Here is an 11,824-nt window from a genome sequence, read left to right as displayed (position 1 = left end):
CACAAAGTGTTTGTTCAAATACATCAATGAAATTCTTTGATTTTCTAATATGATTTTTGGTTGAAGAATTTTCTCATAAAGGTAACCTAAAAACATCTAATATCTTTTTAAAGCTAATTTAAGTATTTTTAGTTTCAATTGATGATGGGAAAAATATTAGTATGATTGCTTTGTTTATAATATAATATTATTAGTATTATAAAATGATTTTAATAAAAATTAATTATGTTATAAAAATTATATTTGATTAAAAAGTATGTTAATATTGTATTTATTTAAAGAGATTACAAAAGCATGTTTTGTATCTTATTGACTTATAAGATATGAGTCTTGAAATATCGTATTATGAAAATTCAGTATGATTGTTGATTTCAAAGAAAATCAATTGAATTATTTTCTTGTTTTATATTGAAATATTCGACATTGGAAAATGTCTGTTTTAGGGAATTGACAAAGGAAATTTATATCAAGATTATTGTGAAATCCTATAGCTTGATAATAGGTAATGGTTATTCGGATCAGTCTCGAGCCCCCGATCCCGTTTCGTTCTTGCAAGAGTCGTATTTTCAGTGATGACGATCACCCGTGTTTTCAGAATTTAGATCAACCCTACTTCCTGACAGTCCATATATTCCCACGTTTTAAAGTGTTGTTATATTATTGTTTTAATATGAGTTTTGAATAAATACGTTTGTTATATAAAGTTTTATTTGTTTTGCAAATGAAATCATATGTTTCATTTATCGTACTGTTTCGCTATTGACTTGTAAAGTAATAGCCGTATTTTGATTTTCTCTATTAACTTGTAAAGATAGTTTTGATTCACTATGAACCAAAGGCTCTTAGTCGTATTTATCTCAATACCAAACGATCTTTTAAAAGAGTTTGGGTTTCAATGGATTAATATTTTATACGGAGTTACCAAATGAGCAAAAGAATAAATTGGAGATGTTTGTTAATAACTTGTATATAAATGTAATAGTTTTTTGGATTACTCAACAATTTAATTGCTGAAAATGTTTGATGGGGCCTATCCCTCACGGGGATAAACCTATTTTCAGGTAAGCTCTGCTGTAGAGACGATGCCTACTTGTATTATGTGTTACATGCGAGGCGAGGACTTATTTTTGAAATACATAAAGTAAATTAGATATTTGTAAATTAAATTGTAATAATTTCGAAATATTTTGTAAATAGTATTCACTTAGCTATGTAAAAAGTTTTAAATACTCTAATAATGGTTTGCTGTGGCTATCGAGCCACAGGTCGAATTTAGCCCAGATTTCTATAAGTCTTCTATTGCGCTATGTAAACAGTATTATTACAGTGTTAACGCTTGTTTAGGATGTTTCAATTGGTATTAGAGCTTGGTTGTATCCGGAGTACTCGAATCCTCATATTCAAGAACAAAATTTTTGAAAAATGAATTTCGAAAATCGAGAGAGCAGTAGTCGAGTCTTAGGGTGTATCCTCCGAGAATCGGATGGTATTAATGTGACTATGTGTTAGATGTGTGTTGTGTAACGTGCTTATGTGCCAAGGCAATTTTGAAGTTTCCTTACGTGTTGTGAATCCTCTTTTAGTAAGAGTCATGCCGAAGGGCAAGAGTTAAGTTCGGATTTTATTTGGAACTTCGAAATTTGGTGAAAGGTTAAAGGATATTAAAATTATGCTGGGAGTTTTTTTTGTTTGAATCTTGATTGGTGGATCTAATTAATCTTACATGAAACTATGTGCGATTGTTTATATTTTATGTATAAAAAAAATGTTTTTTTAAAGAGCATAAAATTTCAACTTGAAATATATATGTTCGAGTCAAGTATTCTTGAAATTGTTTTACCAAAGATATTATATATACTCGGATAACTGGCATAAGGAGTTGAGGACTAAGCTTATCGAGAATTACGATGATGTTGTGCAAGAATGATTCAATGCAAAGTGTTAAAAAAAAAGCATTTTGGAAATATTGAAAGTTATGAGTTAATTATGTGTAAAGATTGCAAATCAATCAAGAAATAAAGAATGTAGAAAAAGTTTTTGTGACATGTTCAATTTAATGACATTTGTAATAGAATTTCAATTAAGGAAAGTTGCGAAAAAGAAACAATGGTTGATATGAATAGGAATGTCGTAAAGTTTATATTGTGGTAACCTTATTGAGCGCTCTATATGTATTAAGGTAAATGTAAAGTTATGATTGAGAATATTTTAAATGATTTACGATGTTGAAAGCATAACTTTGAGAATTAAAAAGTTCGAATGGTTCAAATTATGTCAAGTCTTATTTATGGTTAATGTGAGTTGAAGTTCATAAGTCAAATAAGAATCAAATAAAAGTTATAAAAGCCTTGTATTACATGTATGGAGAGATTTGAAGATAAATTTTAGATATGAAAAATGAATATTTGATTAGAAGTTAATTGTATTGAAATTAATTGTATTGAGGTAATCGAAAAGCTAATGACTATGGGAATAAATTAAAAGTGTTTGTTTAAATCATTATCGGATGAGACATTAAAGGATAAAAGTTGAATGGGCTAAGTTTTGTAAAATTGTGTTTATGGTGAACCAGATAATCGAAATAAAGGTTAAGAATAGTATGAAATTAAATGTCAAGAGCATGGAGGCCATTTGGGAAAGATGTGTTTGAAACTTAAAGTGTTAAGGGTCATGTAATAAAGGTGGATATGAACGTATTATGAATAGAAGTTAAACGATAATGATTGAGTTATAATAAGATAATAAAGGTTGAAAGTCGAACGTGATTAAGGAAATTTTCTAATTTGAGGTTCAAGATACTTGATTATGAGAAGGAAATGTGTGATTTAAAGTGATACTTTCAAAGTATATTGGGGGTTATAAGAGTTCCTAAGTGAAGTTTTGTTGTCATTTGGGAAAATCAACTAAATCAGGGAATCAGTTTTTCAAATTGAGGATAAAATAATGGTGGAATTGAATAAAACAAATATAAGGTTTGTTAAAAAGTATTTGAGTATAATGTAAGAGTTAATGCGAAGATTTAGAAGTTAAATTTTAAGATTCTATCGAAGTTGGGGAATATTTAAAGTTGTGACTAGAGTTATATCGAGGAACGTGAATATGTAAGTTATGAAATGTACGATTGGAAAATATTGTCTTTATTATGTGTGTTATGTGAAATAATGTGTTGCATTATATGATTTTTATGCATTTGAAAAATGATTTTATTCGCGTTGAATCAAAAAGTTATTTTAATTTTGGATTACTGTCAAATCTTGGAGTAGAAGTTTTTAATTAAATAAGTCTTGGACGTTGAGGTTTATCCTTAAGTTTGGGAGAACATGAGTTTAATATGTTTTCTAAAGTGTACAGTAATTTCGGGGAAGAAATTATTTCAAGTTGGGGAGAAAGAAACAGCCCCTATTTTAGCGGCTTAATTAATAGTAATTAATTAAGTTAATTTGGGTTATTAAATTTTAAGTATGTCAATTAAGTTAAATTGAGATTTGAGTTAAGTTAATCCGAGTAACATTATTTTAGAGATGATAATTTGATTTACTAATTATTTTGATTCGTATTTAAAGTTTTCTTTATTTTATTTAAAGAAACGTATGAATAAAGATAAAATTATGAGATTATTTTATTTTACCTACACATATTTATTTATTCAAACGTATTTTGTAAACTAAGACAAAAGATAAAAATTGGGTATTGTTGAAGAGATTTACGGTTTGGAGTGTCAAAGGACACTAGTCCTCCTTTACTTTTAGTTAGACACAGTTCAGAAGCCTTGAGATACTTCGAAGATGCTCACACTAGTGGAAAAACCCTAAAATACTGCGGTTTTTTTTGCCACCATATGCTGTAGTTTCAACCCCAAGCATTAGTGATAGCAGCAGATACGCTTATTTAAATGCTGCGGTTTAAAATAGCAGCACAAAAACACGCTATATGATGCGGTTTTAGGGGAACCGCAACATATAGTGTATTTTTTTTAATTCAAAAACCACAGCATATAGTGTGTTATATGCTGCGGTTTTCTTGGAACTGCAACATATACCTCTTACTTTGCTGATTAATTGATTGATATTCGATTCGAATCTTGTCGTACCACTCTTCAAGAGACATAGGGCGATCAATTACCGTTCAATCTCTCTTGATCTAGCTTTCCATGAGGCTATAGAACCGACCTAGGGTGGATCTTTACCACCCCCGTTTGTCCTTTATCGTTTATCTCTAGTTTTATATTTGATTGTTTATTGCTTTCGTAGTTTAGTCTATACACCCTCTCATCCCTTTACCTTCCTACATCAAGTCCTTAGTCTCTCTAGCTTTGTCCTCATGGTTCGACCCCCGACTTACCTCTATACTCGTTATAGTTGTATAAGGGTGTTTTATAAATATTGTTTGTATAACTTGGTTCTTAGTATTAATGACGTGCTAGAAACTGGTTATCAAAATGGCGTCGTTGCCAGGGACAAGGCATTATGTTTAGATTTTGTGCTTGATGTAGTTCATTTTTGCTTTCATTTAGTTTATTGTTTAATAATCTTGCTTGTGAGCGCTTATGCTTGGTTTCTAGTGTTGCACCATTTTGATAACCGGGTTTTTGCAATTTGTGTATGCTAGACTCGAATCAAACAAAATCTCTAAACACCCTATACACTACACAAGTATAGTGGGAGCAGGGGATCGAATCACGAAGACAAGGGATGCTAGACTCTTAACTCTCGATGTGGAAAGGTTATAAAAAATGTTAGGTGTTGAGAACTAAACTAATAATGAGAAACAAAATGTAATGAAAACGATAAATAAACTAAGCGAGGATCTATTAACTACACCCTAGAAATGTATTCTTGAGGGTTTGTAGTTTAAAAGGAGGAAACTCAATCATTTATTGGCGTTACGCTGAAACTCAAGATAATGAGAGGAAGTTGGTGACTCCACAAGCCACATGAACGACCTATGATTGCCCTATGTCTCCCTAGAATAGTGGTAGGACAAGATTCGAATCAAATATCAATCAATCAACAACAACCTCAACCCTAACCTAATACATGAAGAACAATCACAAAACATAGGGTTTCACCAAACCACAACCCCTAAAGGAACTACTCACACTCACACATGCTGGACACCACTAAAACAAAGCAAATAAATAAGAACATGATTAAAAGCATTACGAGCAAGAAATAAACAAAGATGAAAGCAATAAATGAAACTAAGAATTACTCTACAAAGCAATAAATGAAGTAAAAAAATATTTAATAGCAAGTAAACAACAAATGAAGCAAATACTCAAAGCAAATGTAAAGAAAGCAATAAAGAGCAATAAATAAAAGTATTGAAAGACAAGAAAGCAATAAAAGGAGAAATGAACTTACATAAACTAAAGCTTAAATGAAAGGAACAAAAGGAATGTAAAGATACAAGACTTGAATGTAAAGTGAAAGCAATAAATGAAAGCAATAAATTGATGTTCTAAGTTGAGAAGGAGTCTCTCAAAGTAGGCATAAGGGTTACATTCAGATTAGGGGAGTATATATAGCCTAGGAGTAAAGGGGGATAAAAGCCCTAAATGACCCACGAAGGACGACTTGCGAAAAATAAACACGCGCAGGATTTCACTCCCAATCGCCCAAATCAGTAGGCCATTTGGTCGAATGAAGAGTGATTTGCCTGAATTGAGTTGCTTCGGGGTTTCCAGCATGTTCTAAGCTCGTTCCTCGCATTTTTCAATCCATTCGCCTGAATGACTAAAGGCATTCGCCCGAATCCAGCTTGGTTTGCCCAAATGTGCAGCGGTACAGCCTTTCCAATGAGATTGAAAAACTTGGCTCGAGCTTGGACCACCCATTCGATCGAATGGGTGCAAGGTTCCGCCGAATTGGCCCTAATTCATCACAATGAGCATCTTCGAAGTATCTCAAGGTTTCCGAACTTTGCGGGGTTCGAATGAATGACTTGAAATGTGTACCCGAGCTTTGATATACGTGTCTCCTCTTCGATTACGGTGTCTAAGCCTCGAACTCGCGCAACTTGATCTCAAAATCTCCAAAATACCTAAAATGACCTTAAAACACCTCGGAGACAAGAACAAGGTAAAATTGAGTGGAATATGTATAAAACCAATGTAAAACAACAACACTCGACACTATAATGGGGATATAAATGTGCTCTAAAACGAGCACATAAGAGACTACAGTCGGAGTCTAAGGGCGCCTATTGGAGCTTTGGAACGTGTTTCGAAGCTTTTCTAAAGGCCTCGTTGAGTTCGTAAGCACATTCAATGGCCTAAAGATGCACAAAGTAGAGGAGGAGCTATGATTCGGTCGAATCACATACAAATTCGGTCGAATGAGCCATCAAAAGCTTATAGAAAATGTTCAAACCCCAAGGAATAGTCAAATGAAGCTTAATTCGGTAGAAGAACAAGCATTCGGTCGAATTGCCATGGGAGTTCTATTGAATGGGGAAGAGAAGACCAAGTTTGATGCCAAGACATGCTAGAAACCCCGAATCAAGACGATTTAGGCGAATGGCCCTTACCATTCGATCGAAGGAGACCATTTTCTTTACGGATTGTTTTCTTCGCAAGCCAAATTTCGAGGGTTCTTTTAGTGTTTTTCCTTCCGTATGTTTTTAAGCTATAAATACCCACTTTTCTGTATGAAACTCTCATGCCTACTTTGAGAGCTCTTGCCTCAACTTAGAACATCAATCTTTACTAGATTTTCTTTCATTTATGCCCTAGTTTAGTTTATGATTTCATTTAATGATTTCATTAACATTCAACTTTTGTATTTTGTATTCAAGCCTTTTATTCGAACTTTATTTATGTAAGTTTTATTTTTCTTTATGTTTTATTATCATTTAATGCTTTTATTCATGGTTGATAGATTTCATTGGTATCTTTATTACTCTTGCTTCATTCATTGCTTGTAGAGTAGTTATTAGTTTCATTTGTTGTTCTTTCTATTGTTTTCTTATTATCTTCATTTAAGTTCTTTATGTTTTGATTAATGGTTTTGTTTGTTGTTTTTTCTCTAGTCATCTCTATTATATGTCAGTAGTTTTCTTTGGGGTTTTGGTTTGGTGAAACCGTAGAATTGATTTTGTTCTTCATGTGTTAGGTTAGGGTTTGAGATTGTTGATGATTGGTTGATTGATATTTGATGTGAATCTTGTCCTGCCATTCCTTAGGAGATATATGGCGATGATAGGATTTTTTATGAAAAGGATTTTTTATGGATGAAAACGATCGCCAAATACTTACGATGTTAAGAACAAACAACAATGAGCAAAATTAAGTTTGACAAAGTAACAAACAAGGACACAAAGATTTAAGGAAGTTCACCCAATGATGGCTACGTCCTCCGTGGTGTGTAGTTTATGTTTATATTATATCAAATGAATACAAACAACACTTCAATATGAAGAATTACAATTGAGATAGAGATAACAACAATAGGCTATGTGTTTGTCTTAAGGGTTGTGTTTGATGTGTTTTGCATACTTGAAGTGTGGGTATGAGAGCCCTATTATAGTGCTAGGTACTTGAAGATGAATGGCTCACATAAATACATAGTTAATTTAGGGTAATGAATACTATGAAATAACTCTAAGAACTTGAAAAGGCATTATCTCAAGAGTCACACACATGAGACTCTTCACCTTAATCTTCATTAACACCAATAATTCCCATGAATACTCTTCACCTTATTACACCCTTTTGGATTCCACAACTCAAGAGTCACACACATGAATTCAACCCTTTAATGTGCATTCAAGTCACACATTAGTATACTATCATTTATAATCACATTAGTATACTACCATTCATAACAATCTCCACCTTGACTTGAGTTCACCCAAGTCACAACATTCATCAATCCACTTCATATTCAAAAAACATACACACCTCAAAATGCCCAAGAGGGCATTATCTCAAGCAAGGAGCTAAACCTACCAAGTCAACACATAACTCAAACTTGGTAGTAGGTAATGACTTTGTCATCATGTCGGCCGGATTTTCCGTAGTGTCAATTTTCTTCAATAACACCCTTTTGTGCTCAACTTCATCCCGGATAAAGTTATACTTAATATCAATGTGCTTGGACCTTCTATGAAATGTGTTTTGATTCCTAGCCAAATGAATTGCACTTTGACTATCACAATGCACACTTACCTCACACACTTTGTTGCACATTTCACCAACAAGACCTTTAAGCCATTTTGCTTCCTTGAATGACTCGGCCACGGCTATGTACTCCGCTTCGGTTGTAGAAAGAGCAACCACATCTTGCAAAGATGATTTCCAACTAATCGTCGAACCACCCAAAGTAAACACAAACCCACTTGTGGACTTTCTATTATCTAGATCACCACCATAATCCGAGTCACAAAACCCGGTTAGCTCACTTGAATTTTTCCCATACATGAGACAAACATTTGAAGTATCTTTCAAATACCTCAATAGCCATTTTAGTGCCTCCCAATGTTTGTCCCTTACCCGGATTAGACATATATCTACTCACCAAACTCACCGCATGAGCAATGTCGGGCCTAGAGCATACCATAGCATACATAACGCTACCAACGGCACTAGTGTATGGAATTCTTACCATTTGCTCTTCTTCCTCTTTTGTTTGTGGACACAAATTCTTGGACAATTTGAAATGAGAAGCAAGAGGAGTAGACACACCTTTAGCATCATCCATGGAGAAACGTTGAACGACTTTCTCAATGTACTTCCTTTGACTAAGGTATAAGACACCCTTAGCCCGATCTCTCAAAATCTCCATCCCAAGAATCTTCTTGGCTTCACCAAGATCTTTCATATCAAATTCACTTGAAAGCAACTCTTTCAAGTCCTCCACCTTAAGCAAAGAGCTACATGCTACTAGCATATCATCAACATATAAGAGCAAATATAGTAAAGAACCATCTTCAAATTTCTTAAGATAAACACAGCTATCATAAGAACTTCTAACAAAATCATGTGAAATCATAAAGGAATCAAACCTTTTGTACCATTGCCTTGGAGATTTCTTCAACCCATACAATGACCTCTTCAATCTACACACATGATTCTCCTTACCGGCTACCTCAAAACCTTCCGGTTGCTTCATAAAGATTTCTTCTTCAAGCTCACCGTGAAGAAAAGCCGTCTTTACATCCAATTGATGTAACTCCAAATCCTCCATCGCCACCAAAGCAAGCAATGCCCTAATAGAAGAGTGTTTCACGACCGGAGAGAAAACTTCGTGAAAATCAATACCCTCAATTTGAGAGTATCCCTTTGCAACAACCCTTGCTTTGTAGATGGGAGGAATATCACTAGAAGGACCCTCCTTCCTCTTGAATATCCACTTGCACCCCACAATCTTCTTTTTCTTTGGTGCAACAACGATATCCCAAGTTCCATTCTTCGCAAGAGATTCCATCTCTTGTTTCATAGCAATCAACCACTTGCTTGAGTCATTTGAGGCCATAGCCTCCTTGTACGTACTTGGTTCATTTGACCCTTCAACTTCGCTAGCAATGTTGAGAGCATAAACAACATAATCACACTCTTCAATGTATCTCCTTGGAGCCACGATCTTCCTTCTTTGCCTAGTTGTGGACAAAGGAGGAGACCTTTGTTGAACATCATCATTTTTCTCATTATCAATATTGGAGGATTCAACCTCTACTTGTGCTTCATTATCATCATTATTAAAAGGTTTTTCAACATTAGATATAAGCATGCTATCTTCATCAAAAACAACATCTCTAGAAACAATAATTTTCTTTGAATCATTACACCATACCCTATACCCCTTTACACCCACTCCATACCCCACAAAGATACCTTTTCTAGCCCTAGGTTCTAACTTACCATCATTTACATGAATATAAGCTGGACAACCAAAGATTCTAAGACTAGAATAGTTTACCGGAGTGTTGTACCATACCTCTTGTGGCGACTTGAACTTCAAGGCGGTATGAGGTGAACGGTTGATCAAATAACATGCCGTAGCCACCGCTTCGGCCCAAAATTGTTTCCCCAAATTTGCTTGATTTAGCATGCATCTTGCCCTTTCCAATAACGTTTTATTCATCCTCTCCGCAACACCATTTTGTTGAGGACGACCTGCACAAGTTCTATGTCTAACAATACCTTCATTAGAACAATAATTGAGAAACTTGCTATCAACAAATTCAAGACCATTGTCGGTTCTCAAGGTCTTGATGCTCCTACCGGCTTTCTTTTCAATCATCTTCTTCCATTCCAAGAAGACATCAAAAACTTCATATTTATGTTTTATAAAATAACACCAAACTTTCCTAGAGTAATCATCAATAAAGGTCAACATGTAGCTACAACCACTAAGGGAGGGCGTTCGAGAAGGCCCCCACAAGTCGGAATGGACATAATCTAATATCCCCTTAGTGTTGTGGATGGCGGGTTTAAAACTAACTCTCTTGTGTTTCCCATAAACACAATGTTCACAAAAACCAAGGTTCCCAAAATTTTTCCCATTAAATAAACCTTGTTTAGAGAGTTCAAACATACCTCTTTCGCTCATGTGACCAAGCCTTAAGTGCCAAAGTTTGGTGTCACGATCGGACATTGTGCTTGTGGATACATTCGCCGAGCCAAGAATGGTTGAACCTTGAAGAGCATACAAACTCCTATTCAACCTCCCCTTCATCACCACTAGTGAGCCCTTGGCTACCTTCATAACTCCACCTTCACAAGTGATTCTACACCCGATCTTATCAAGAGTACCCAAAGATAAAAGATTCTTTTTCAAGCCCGGGACATACCTTACATCGGTTAAGGTCCTCACAATCCCATCAAACATTTTAATTTTAATGCTCCCAATCCCAACAACCTTACATGTGGTGTTGTTTCCCATGGTAACATTTCCCCCATCAACACTTTCAAATGTATGGAAGAAAGTTTTGTTGGGAGTCATGTGGAATGTGCACCCCGAATCAAGAATCCATTCATTATTACCTTTGTACTCATGAGTGGCAACAAGAACATCGCCATCATCACTATCATTCACATAACTAGCATTGGCATTGCTAGTTCCTTCCCTTGCCTCTTCTTCTAGCTTTCTCTTAAGCTTCCAACAATCCTTCTTGATGTGGCCCTTAAGCTTGCAATAGTTACAAGTCTTATTTTTGTTTGGCCTTACGGACTTGGACCTTCCTTTACCCTTGTTTCCACTCCCACTAGTGGAACCTTTCTCTTGTGACCTCCCTCTTACAAACAAACCGTCACTAGCATTGCTTGGTGACTTTTGTGACAATTGTGTATCAATGAGATCCCTTTGAGTCAAGGCATTCTTCACATCATCACTACTCAAATTATCTCTACCATAAAGTAGAGTTTCTCTAAAATTTTTATAAGAAGGGGGTAAAGAACATAAAAGATAAATTGCCAAGTCTTCATCATCAAGCTTAACATCAATGTTTTGTAAATCCATAACAATGGAACAAAACTCATCCAAGTGAGGTTTTAAAGGTTTACCTTCCTCCAAGCGTAAGTCGTAGAGTCTACTCTTCAAAAGTAGCCTATTGGTAACACTCTTGGCCATGTAGAGTGATTCCAATTTCTCCCATATACTCTTGGTTGTTGTTTCTTTAACAACCTCTCTTAGAACTTCATTGGATAAGCATAATTGGATTGCCGATAACGCCTTTGTGTCTATCTCTTCCCATCTCGATGCGGACATTCCTTCCGGCATCTTCTCTACACCATCAATCGCCTTGTGCACACCATTTTGAATCAAAATGGCTCTCATTTTGACTTGCCATAAGCCAAAGTTTACATTCCTATCAAACTTCTCAA

The sequence above is a fragment of the Amaranthus tricolor genome, chromosome 14, assembly GCF_026212465.1.
Source record: "Amaranthus tricolor cultivar Red isolate AtriRed21 chromosome 14, ASM2621246v1, whole genome shotgun sequence".
Classification (NCBI taxonomy): Eukaryota; Viridiplantae; Streptophyta; class Magnoliopsida; order Caryophyllales; family Amaranthaceae; genus Amaranthus; species Amaranthus tricolor.
Note: the sequence above shows the minus strand (reverse complement) of the source record.